The 10,745-nt window shown below is 36.3% G+C and overlaps 1 pseudogene; it reads left to right on the top strand.

Annotated features, from left to right (window-relative positions):
- Positions 1-6,663: 6,663 nt before the first annotated feature.
- Positions 6,664-8,328, top strand: LOC101036324 (magnesium transporter NIPA2-like; annotated as a pseudogene).
- The last annotated feature ends 2,417 nt before the right edge of the window (positions 8,329-10,745 follow it).

Genomic DNA, 10,745 nt, shown 5'->3' with positions numbered 1-10,745 from the left:
GGGTGCACCCAAATCTCACAAGTCACCACTGAAGAACTCACTCATGTAACCAAACACCACCTGTTCCCCAATAACCTATGGAAATTTTAAAAAAATTTTTTTAAATAACCAAAGCATCTGAACAGGCACTTCTACAAAGAACACGTGAAAGTATCCAATAGGTATATTATAAGGTGCCCAACATCACTAATCATTAAGAGAAATGAAAGTTAAAATCACAATGAGATATCACTTCACACCCATTAAGATAGCTATTATCAAAAAGACAAGAGATAAATGTTTGCATGGGTGTGGAGAAAAGGGAACCCTGGCACACTGTTGCTGGGAACGTAGATTGGTGCTATCTTTATAGAAAACAGTATAGAGGTTCCTAAAGAAATGTTAAATAGAATTACTTATGACCCAGCAATCCTTCTTTTAGGTATACATCCAAAGGAGATGAAATCACTCCCTTGTAAAGACATTTGCACTGCCATGTTTACTTCAGCATTATTCACAATAGCCAACATGTGAAAACAATCTAAGAGCCTGTCAGCTTTTAAAAGAATGAGATCCTGCCATTTGCCACAACATGGATGAACTTGTAAGACATTTTGCTAAGTGAATAAGCCAGGCAAGAAAGAAACTTATTGCATGATCTCACGTATCAGTGCAAACAAATAAACAAAAAAGTCAAATGTATAAAGACAGAGAATAAAACAGTGGCAATCAATGCTAGGAGGTTGGAGAGCAAAGATGGTGATGTAGGTCAAAGTATATGAAGTAGCAGATATGTAGGATGAACAAGTCTAATCATCTAACATACAACATGAAGACTACAGTTATTAATAAAATAAAATTGTATTGGATTAACAATTTTTGTTACATAGATTTTAGCTGCTCTTGTCAAAAAAAAAAGCTATGTGAGATAAGAGATGTTATTTTGTTTCACTATAGTGACCATTTTACTATCTATATGTATTCAATAATACCATGTTATAAACCTCAGACATGCATAATACATTTATTATTTTTAAAACTAATTTTACAACATGTTTTAAAAACACAACAGTTGTTTGTAACCCAGAGGATAAATGCTTGAGGGGTTGGATACCCCATTCTCCATGATGTGATTATTACACATTGCATGCCTCTATCAAAACATCTTATGTAACCCATAAATATATACAACCACTATGTACCCACAAACATTAAACTTTTTTTTTTAATTTTTAAAGGAAAATATTTTTAAAAACACAAAAACTAGGGAGTCATTCAAAAACAATAAAGGGAGGCTACAAGCCTGAGATGAGTTTCACAATCCCCTAACCTCTAAAACCAAGAGTCTGCACACAGGAAGTCCCTCAGAATTTCCTGCAGCACTTTCAAAATATATGCATGTCTAAGTCTCACCCTCAGGAGATTCTGACTCAGATTCTACCAATTTCGGTTGGTTTTTGGTTCACTGAACTACACTGAAAAACTGTAAAGAAAATATACTTGGATATAGATATATTTAGACATTGCTAATCAGATCACTAAGATTCTAAAATGCTCTATAAAAGAACAGTAATGCAAAATCATGAAGAATAAAATTGCAAAAACCTGGCCTGTCTGCATAGAATGCCAGCAGTTCTAAAGTGATGCTTTGTTTGCATGAATGTTGAGAGACTTTAAGTTACTGAGAAAGTATCATCATAAATACTAGAGGTAAATTTTGTACTAGCCATGTTAGGAATGAGTGACTAAAAGCTAAATGGACTTTTATGGTTATTCTTACATTTTACTACTTTTCAAAACTTAGTGTCTATTATTAAAGTTATTCATAAAATAAAAAATTAATCTAAAATTTGATAGTATCATTTCCTTCTCTCTCTCTCTTTGCCCATTACATTTGTCTCAAAAAGGAAATTCTATTTTGTATATATTATGTAGAGTATTCTCTGAACTATTTCATATTCCATGTTATAATTCTCAAGTTGCTTCTGATGTGGGTGATATTAACAAATCCTAATTGGTTGCGTAATAGGAGCAGACAGCCTATATAGTTTTAAGCCACTTCTACACCACCTATTTTCTGTATGCAAATCAGACAGAAACAAATGTTTGGCCCCAGCTGGGCAAAATGTCCCATTTAGCATTCTTTTCCTCTTCTTTGTTCTTTGATGTTCTGCAAATGAGCTTTAGAACTCCACTCTTCACACAATTCAATTTTACAGACCCATTATCTGAGATATAATGTGGAGGTTAAATATATCAGGGCAGCCATTATGTGAAAATAATTAACAGTAATGAATAATGCACTAATTCCACTGATGAGAGATGGTTATATGTGTAATGAAGTGTTGGGACTGCCCTGACAAATGAAATTAAAATATTTAAACACTGTTTTATGATATTACTTTGCTCATATAATTTCCTTTACCTACAATGAGCCACTTGGATTATCGTCATTATCTTGACAGCTCTGAAGGATGAAATAGTGCGGGTTAATGTGACAGCGATTAGTCAGAGGAAAAATCCATCACCCAGAGCAGAACAGGCTGAGGCAGAAAAGGCCTCTACACTGTCCTGTTTCCAACACGAGAAGAATGATACTATCAACATCACTTCAATATTAAATGGACAGAATTATCTTGTCATTCAGTTATAGCCTCTGAAGAACTACCTATTTGTACCTGCAAAAGAAAGGTCAGCCTTTCTTAATCACCCATAAAAATATGTTGATGGATTCTTTATATCAATAATAGTGACAGGAACAGAGACAGAAAAGAGACATGACAATTTTAAAGCCAGAAGTTTTTCTCTGTCTTTACAGCTCTTTTTCCCCCACAATTTCTGTTCAAACTAAAATTGAATCTCAGGGTACAATCAATTGAGAAGGACACTGTTGGCTGCCTACTCTCTTTACTCTGAAATTATTACACTGGACTCCTAATTTGGAAGCAGATTCTACTTTTACTGAACTTCATTCCAGGAATATTCTTTGGAATGATTATTCCTAACCCTATGTATAACTGCCTTTCCGGATGCAGCAAGTTTGAACTTTAAAAAAACAAAACAAAAAAAAAACAAAAAAAAAAAAAAAACAAAAAAAACAAAAAAAAACCTAGTGATGTGATAATCTCTCTGTTTTTCATTAAAGCTGATGTTAAGTTCACATTAAAGTATATGACAGGAGAGTAAGTCATCAGCAATGTGAGTGAGAACCACTGCATTGCCAATATCCACTCAAATTGTTATCATTTTCGTTTATAAACTGACAATAGGACTATCATTTCCAAAAATCTTTAAACTATGTAAAGTATGTTGTTTTAAAACCCTTAAAAATCATAGTTTTACTTTATTTTTCTTTTGCTTCAAAACAATTATAAATGCATGGAGAAATCACAGCCATTATAACAGATTCCTAGAGAATTTGGGACGAGTGCCCTTTCTGCCTTTGATTACAAAATGACTTTCTTTGATTCTGCTCACATGGGAGAAAAAACCCAAAAAGTTCTTTTAAGCAATAACACTCAAGTTCTGTCCACTTTTCCTTAACTAGTTTCAATATGTTGAAAACCTTCCTACTCAAAACTGCATGATCATTTAGGGTGTGGATAGTAGCATGTTTCATTTGCTAGTGTCTAAAGTTGAGTTCAAAGGTTGATCTCCTTTATGTCAAACCAAGTCCATTTTCTGATTAACAAGAGCACCAGCTTTGCTGGCAGACCTTTCCTGATGTGTCCCTGCTAACACTGGGATACAACAGCACAGCAAGGGAAAAGTCAATATTCACAACACTTTTCCAAATGTAAATACTTTTCCAAATAGATCTCTCAGTATCTCCTCCACTGTATAAATACAGTACAAAACCAAACGATGTGAGGGATGGCCATATTATTGCCATCCCTAACACCACTGGAATAAACAAATACTAAGAGTCTCATTTAGGGACTGAAATACTCATTATTATCTGGGCAGACAATCAAAATTTTAAAGGAACCAAAAGCACAAGATAAACAAGCCTTGTTAACACTGATACTGAGGGAATAAGATAATACCTTGTAAAAGCTAAGATTAGCTATGCAACATCAGCATATTTATAATTGAACCTCCAGTTAAATCAAAATAGCAAGGCCCATTATGTAAGAGGTGGTGGTGTAGCTACTTGATAGTTTTTATGTATATATCTAATCTAATTTGCAACACCATTTTTTAATGTAATTCATTACCAACTCCTATTTCTACCTCAGCTATTCTTAAGGAAAAACCAAAAACAGAGAAAATGTGCAGGACTCAAAAACAATCTATGTTTGCAAATTTTAAAAGTACATGCATGACATCACATGTAATGTCTCTCTACCCCAAGAGGAAATAATTATTCAAAATAATACATCTCTTTCCTGCACTTCTTGCATTTGGTTTGAAAAAAAATACAATTTACTTCAATTATCTGACAATGAAGTGCCTAGGCAATAAATCTAACATTAAAAAATCATTTCCAGCAAATTACTCCAATAAAATCAATGAAGGTCAGGCTCAGCTGTAGCAACAAATAAATGACATGCTATTGACAGACTAGATGGACTTAATTGTCATTTATGAAGGTTAAGGGGATAAAACAATCTAATAGGAAGCACATGTTTACTAAACAAAAAAAATTGAAGCAGGTGAAGTAGATGGAGAAAGGTAAGTTAGGTATGAACAGCTACAACATTCTCCTGGCCTAGTCCTGGAGCAAAAATGCAAGCCATTCTAATTCTCAGCAGCATGTGTTTGACTAGTTCAATATTTATCTGCTTCAGGCTGCTTTGTGATCTTTTATATATTGAAGTCATGAAACAGATTTTCTGCTAATAGAAAATGAAGAATTGATAAAATTGGGTAATGGTAGCCAGGTTAAAAGCAGTTTGACCCACTTCAAAATTCCAGTAGCTGCATCTGTAAAAACAGTAAATACTAAGAGAAGAAAGTTTTCCATCTCTCTGTGATATGGAAATAACTAGCTAATTGTGGCAATATTCTTTGCCAGGTATGAATCTAGATTCGGAATGTTAATATTAAGTTTAAAATGCACTTTTACATATAAACACTAAGAAATAAACCTAGAAGGAGCTTCCTGGCTGATCATTTTCCTCTCCTCATAAATTTTAGCAAGGTTTATAATGACATGAGTCACACTGCTGTGTCTATACAGATTTTTCAGAGTAGACTCTGAAACTTGCTTTCCCTGGAAATATCTAGCCTCTTTCCTCAGAATGAGCTTTGAGCTGTTACTTTATTGTAAGATGGAAGGAAGGAAGGAAGGAAGGAAGGAAGGAAGGAAGGAAGGAAGGAAGGAAGGAAGGAAGGAAGGAAGGAAGGAAGGAAGTGGGGAAGGAAGGGAGGGAGGGAGGGAGGATCATTTTGAAAACTCCCAGCTATCCTGAAAACTATACCTTCAAAGAATCTTTAAAAGTAAAAATAAAAAGGATCATAGATCATTGAATCCCAGCGCTTTGACTTACAAAAGAGGAAACAGAAGCAGAGAAAGAGAATCCACCCCTCAGGGTCTTCAGATGCGTCTAGGTCAGAATTGACCCATAAATCACTAACTCCCAGGGCAAGGATCTTACCAAACCATCGGTCTCTTGACCTAAAGTGTTAAAAGGCAAGAGAAAGTATTGTATGCTTCCTACAGACCCTGGTTTATCAAAACAAATTATCTGCTGTTCTCGAGTGAGCCCACAATTACATGCTGAATTGATTATAGGAGCAAGAACTTTTCCTCTTCCCCCCAGAGCATATGAGCAACTCCAAAAGCATCTGGTCCTACTTCCCATAGATAGTCCAGACACTCCAAAGTCTTTAAAAAAGAAAGAAAGAAAGATAAAGAAAGGAGGGAGGGGAAGAGAAAGAAAATAAGTCTTTAAATTTGATCTATTTGCCTCAAATTCTTTGAAGAAAATAAATAAGCAAATAAAAATCTTTCTACAACAAAATAAAATAAAGGTGAATTTTACTTGCATTTGGTAATATCCAAAAATCATCTTTGCCTTAGAAAAAGATTTGATTAGGGCATTTCTTAGAGAAAAAAATGAAATTTTTGAACTCATCTACAAAAATTAAAACAAAAAAATGACATAGTAACATAATTGGTACAATATGAACTCAATATTTTATTTTTTTCTTTTAATGACTTCATCAGTAAGTATTCTCTCAATTGTTAATAAAAAGAATACTTGCTCAAAAGTCAAGCATTAGTTTCCAATTCACATTCTTTATTAGACTTTGAGTACTATTTCATTTATGAGTACAATGTTAAAACAAAACCACTAAAAAACAGTTTTATGCATGCATTGAAGTCACGATTTATAAGAGTCAGCAGGGACTAACTATTCAATATTAGAGTTGGGGACTGCTCAGGCAAATTTCTGGTGAAGCTACTGCTTATTCAGAGAACCTCACCCATGAATATGCCTAAGGAGTGTTTTCCTGGAAAAAACCAAAGTGGCAAAGGGAATTTGTTTTTAAAATGAGAGTTACATTGTAAATGTTTAATACCCCAAAGTAATACACCTTCCTCAAATGCAGAAGACCTCAGTTCTGGAAGCCAAGGCTTAAAGGAATTGAGGCTAATTTCTGACTCTCAGTAGCCCTGTTAATTCCAAGTTGAAAGAAATTTTTTTCATGTTTTTATTTCATGTGGACTTTATAAAGATGGGTAAGTCCAGGTTTAGCACCCTCAGCATATAGCTGCTAAAGAAATATAGAAAGGCTTGGACAATATCCAAGAATAATCACAAATGGTTTAAGTTCTCCCACTTTATCTCACCAACTGGCAATCCACTCCCAGGCACACCCACCATGAGAGTCCAGTGTATGAATTGAAACTACCCGCCATTCAACCATAATGTCAATACAAAAGACTTTCAGAACCCACTGAGCACTAATTCCTCTCCATCACCTTTTTGATTTCTACCATGATGGCTTTAAAACCAGCCTATTGGAGATAGAAATCATCACCTTCCAAAGAACAAATGTCTCCTGGCAAGCTTTCTATGTCTCCTAATGGCAAGATCATCCTCACTTCAACTTCTCCAGCATTTTCTCTTCCCCCAAGCAATCACCCACCACCAACTCCTATTAAATGTCACACGAGCGCTAGCCCATTTCTGTTTATTTTTATTTTCATCACACCAATGTGGCTCGGTCCTTGTTAATTCATAAAAACATACTATACCAAAAGATAGGCCTCCAATCTATCTTCCATCCACACAGTCTATCCTGCACACACCGGCAAGATTTGAACTTGGCTGCAGATTACAAACTTTATCCCAGATCCTCACATCTGACTCCCATCTTTCCCAACTGATCAAAAGTGTTTTCCTCCCAGTTTTCTCCACAGGATCCCTTTTCCCCTATCATACACCTTTTACCTTACCACTTCCCTGCTCACTGCTTTGCCCTGAATAATGGAGACACCTGCACTGTGCAACCCCACAAGTGCTGAATGGCCCCCTCGCCATCACTGCCCATCCAAATCTTACCCATTTCTCAAGACCAGATAAATAGACTCCTCTCATTCAGCTTTTTCCTGCTCTCTCTGCCCATAAAGGATTAATTATCTGTGTATTCATTTAACATGGACATAATGTGTACCCTGTGAATGCTACCATTTTTGGTGCCAAGAGAAGATGAAAAGGAAAGACTTGGAAGAGGCTCTTAAGGTTACAGAGTTGTGAAGTAGAAAAGTTTGTTTCTCAAATATCATTCTGATATTAAGTAGGAAGAGACAAGCACCACAAGGAAAGAGCTGCTGAGAACCACAGAGGCTTAAGGAAGGCAGAAAGCTCTAAAGCCACTAAAGTGATGGTAATATTTGCTTTAAAATGAGGGATAGGCAAGGAGCTGTTTGCTGTAAAGCCTGTGCTGCGGCTTCCCCTGGCCTGGGTTCTGCTGCTGAGCCTCATCATCTGTGTGAGCACACAGCTTCATTAGATAAACAGGGCCTGGATATACTCAACACTTCCGTCATGACTCCAATATATTATGCATTATTTACAGAATCAGTTTTAACGTGTTCAGCTATTTTTTTAAGGAGTGGCAAGGTATGCCTTTTGATGATGTCACTGGTACTTTGAGTGGCTTCTTTACAATCAGTGTGTGGATATTCTTGTTACATACCTTTAAAGATGTTGCTTTAGTCTAGCAAGTCTGCCTGTGTCTTTTCAAAAAGATGAGAAAGCAGTGAAGGCAATCTCTCTAATATGTATGAAGTTAATAAGCTCAACCTGTGGAATTGAATAAAGCTTACCCTGTGGAATCAAACAACACACTGGTGAATATATCTCCCAAAGAAATGGAAATCTGACAACTTTTTAAGAAATGTATAATTAAAAGGTTAATCTGTGGGGGAAAAAAAAGAAAATGAGGGATAGGAAGTTTTGGTCAGGTAGAGATGAAAAGAAAAGGCATTTTCTGTATAGAAAATTGGAAACAGGAGCACTCTAGTGAATAGCAAAATATATTCAAAGGGCAGTGGCTTTCCTATAAATTTTATAATTAGTTTTAATGGCAAAAATGGCAATTATTTTTGTACCAACCTAATATTCTCCTATACTCATGGAGTGTACCATATTTATGGCCATAATAAAAATGATATATGAGTATATTGCTTTTTACGTAATGTCCTTACTCTGCAAAGGATTATCATCCCATTTTATAGATGAGAAGGCAAAGTGATTTAGCTGAGACCATACATTCTACTAAGTTATAAAGATGGCGGCCAGGCTCGGTGGCTCAAGCCTGTAATCCCAGCACTTTGGGAGGCCGAGGCAGGTGGATCACGAGGTCAAGAGATCGAGACCATCTTGGTCAACATGGAGAAACCCCGTCTCTACTAAAAATACAAAAATATTAGCTGGGCATGGTGGCACATGCCTGTAATCCCAGCTATTCAGGAGGCTGAGACAGGAGAATTGCCTGAACCCAGGAGGTGCAGGTTGCAGTGAGCCGAGATCGCGCCATTGCACTCCAGCCTGGGTAACAAGAGTAAAGCTCCATCTCCAAAAAAAAAAAAAAAAAAAAAAGATGGCATTTGAACTTGAGCCTGTCTGATTAAAAACTGCTGTACTCTTTTCATCATTCCATGGATTGCCCATTATTGATCACACAAAGATGAATAAAACACCATCCTCATATTTAAGAAAGTCTTTAGCCCAGTGGAGGACCAATGCCTAGGTATTTATTACTTGCAACCTAATATGCTAATAATGACAGCTAAGACAGCCTCATTTTCATCACTTAAGTTCTCATCCTATCTGGGCAAACCTGTCTGCTTGCTAAAGATCTGATTCTGCATCCTGCCCCCAGAGATAGCTTTCTAAAATACAAATCAAAATATATCTCTTCCCTGTACAAATGCCTTCAGGGACTCTCCACCTGCAAGAGAAAGTCCAAATCTCACAACTTCATCTACAAGTTAACAGACATCTCAGGAGCCTGGTGTAAGCTACCTTCTTCCAATGTTGCCTCCTCTACAGGCAGCCAACATCTCAGCTAGGATGAGCAACTTCTAACTCCTCATTCATGTCTCCAGTACTCTTTCATCTGCCTTTATGCCCCTTCTCTGTCTTGTTCCCCTTAAAAACTCATCATCACTCAGAGTAAAATTTAACTATCATTTCCTCTGAGAACTGTATCTGCCGTTGCTCATATGTTAATCATATGTGACTCTGGAGCATAACTATTTGTGAATTTTTATCTCCACACTGGACCATAGAATACTTTGGATTTACAGCGTACAACCAAATTCCAGACCTCAAAATTGTTTAAGACCTCTAAAAGTGTTTGTTAAATGAATTAACAGTAAAAATAAATGGTATATTAATCAATAAATAATAATATTGAGGAGTGAGAAGTTTCATTGCATAAATACAAGACAGGGAATGTGCTGTTATTTGCCATTGCATAGTAGCAGGCAGCTAGAAATGTAGCTAAGGCAACTACAATAAGACTTAAAATAAGTCTTAAGACTTCTGTTCAAATGTAGTATGCCATTCCCAAGTAAATCGCCAATACAGATAATTCTCTAAACCATTGCCTTTTCGCTTAGTAATATGCAAGAATAATAAGATGATGGAACACACACTACATAATCACAATTTCATTCATCTTACTACAAAGTGAACTCACATCCTTTGATGATAATTACACTTCACTTACAATGTATGTACACTGAACATGAAGCATATATGGGGGAGTCTAGTGCCAGTTTCCTGTTCATTCTCACAAGGAATAGCTGATGACCCTTAGTTCTATATAGAAGCTCTTCTGTGGGTACTAAACTGCTTCCTGCGCTTCACACTGGTTTACACTGGGATATATACTTTTTGCCTCTTTATTTCTAACTATAGCAATTCCTTAGTCTTTGCTAATGCATTTGTTCAAAGCAATGTCATTAAGTACTTAGTCTGTATCAATCAGATACCAAGAAAGGATTTCTTCTCTTCAATAAATTTTTATTTTCTCCAATATGCTTTGCAAAATGCTGGCACCTGCCTTACTAGGTCTAGAGAACAGCCCTGTGGTCCCAGAGCTATCTGGTCATCTGTCTAAACCCAAGTTCACTGACAAAGCATGCACCCCAGCCTGCACCCTCCCAGTTACCAGCAGCATTATTTCTTACAGCAAGGGGAAGAAATTTAACACCTTGTTTGATGGAAAGAATAATTTCCTGCTTAGGGTCTGAGCTGAAATCCTTGGCACTGGACCACTGATGAGGGGTCCTTAGTAAAAGC

Source organism: Saimiri boliviensis, chromosome 16 (assembly GCF_048565385.1).
Source record: "Saimiri boliviensis isolate mSaiBol1 chromosome 16, mSaiBol1.pri, whole genome shotgun sequence".
NCBI lineage: Eukaryota > Metazoa > Chordata > Mammalia > Primates > Cebidae > Saimiri > Saimiri boliviensis.
The sequence above is the reverse complement of the archived record's forward strand: the minus strand, read 5'-3'. Positions and strand labels throughout refer to the sequence as shown.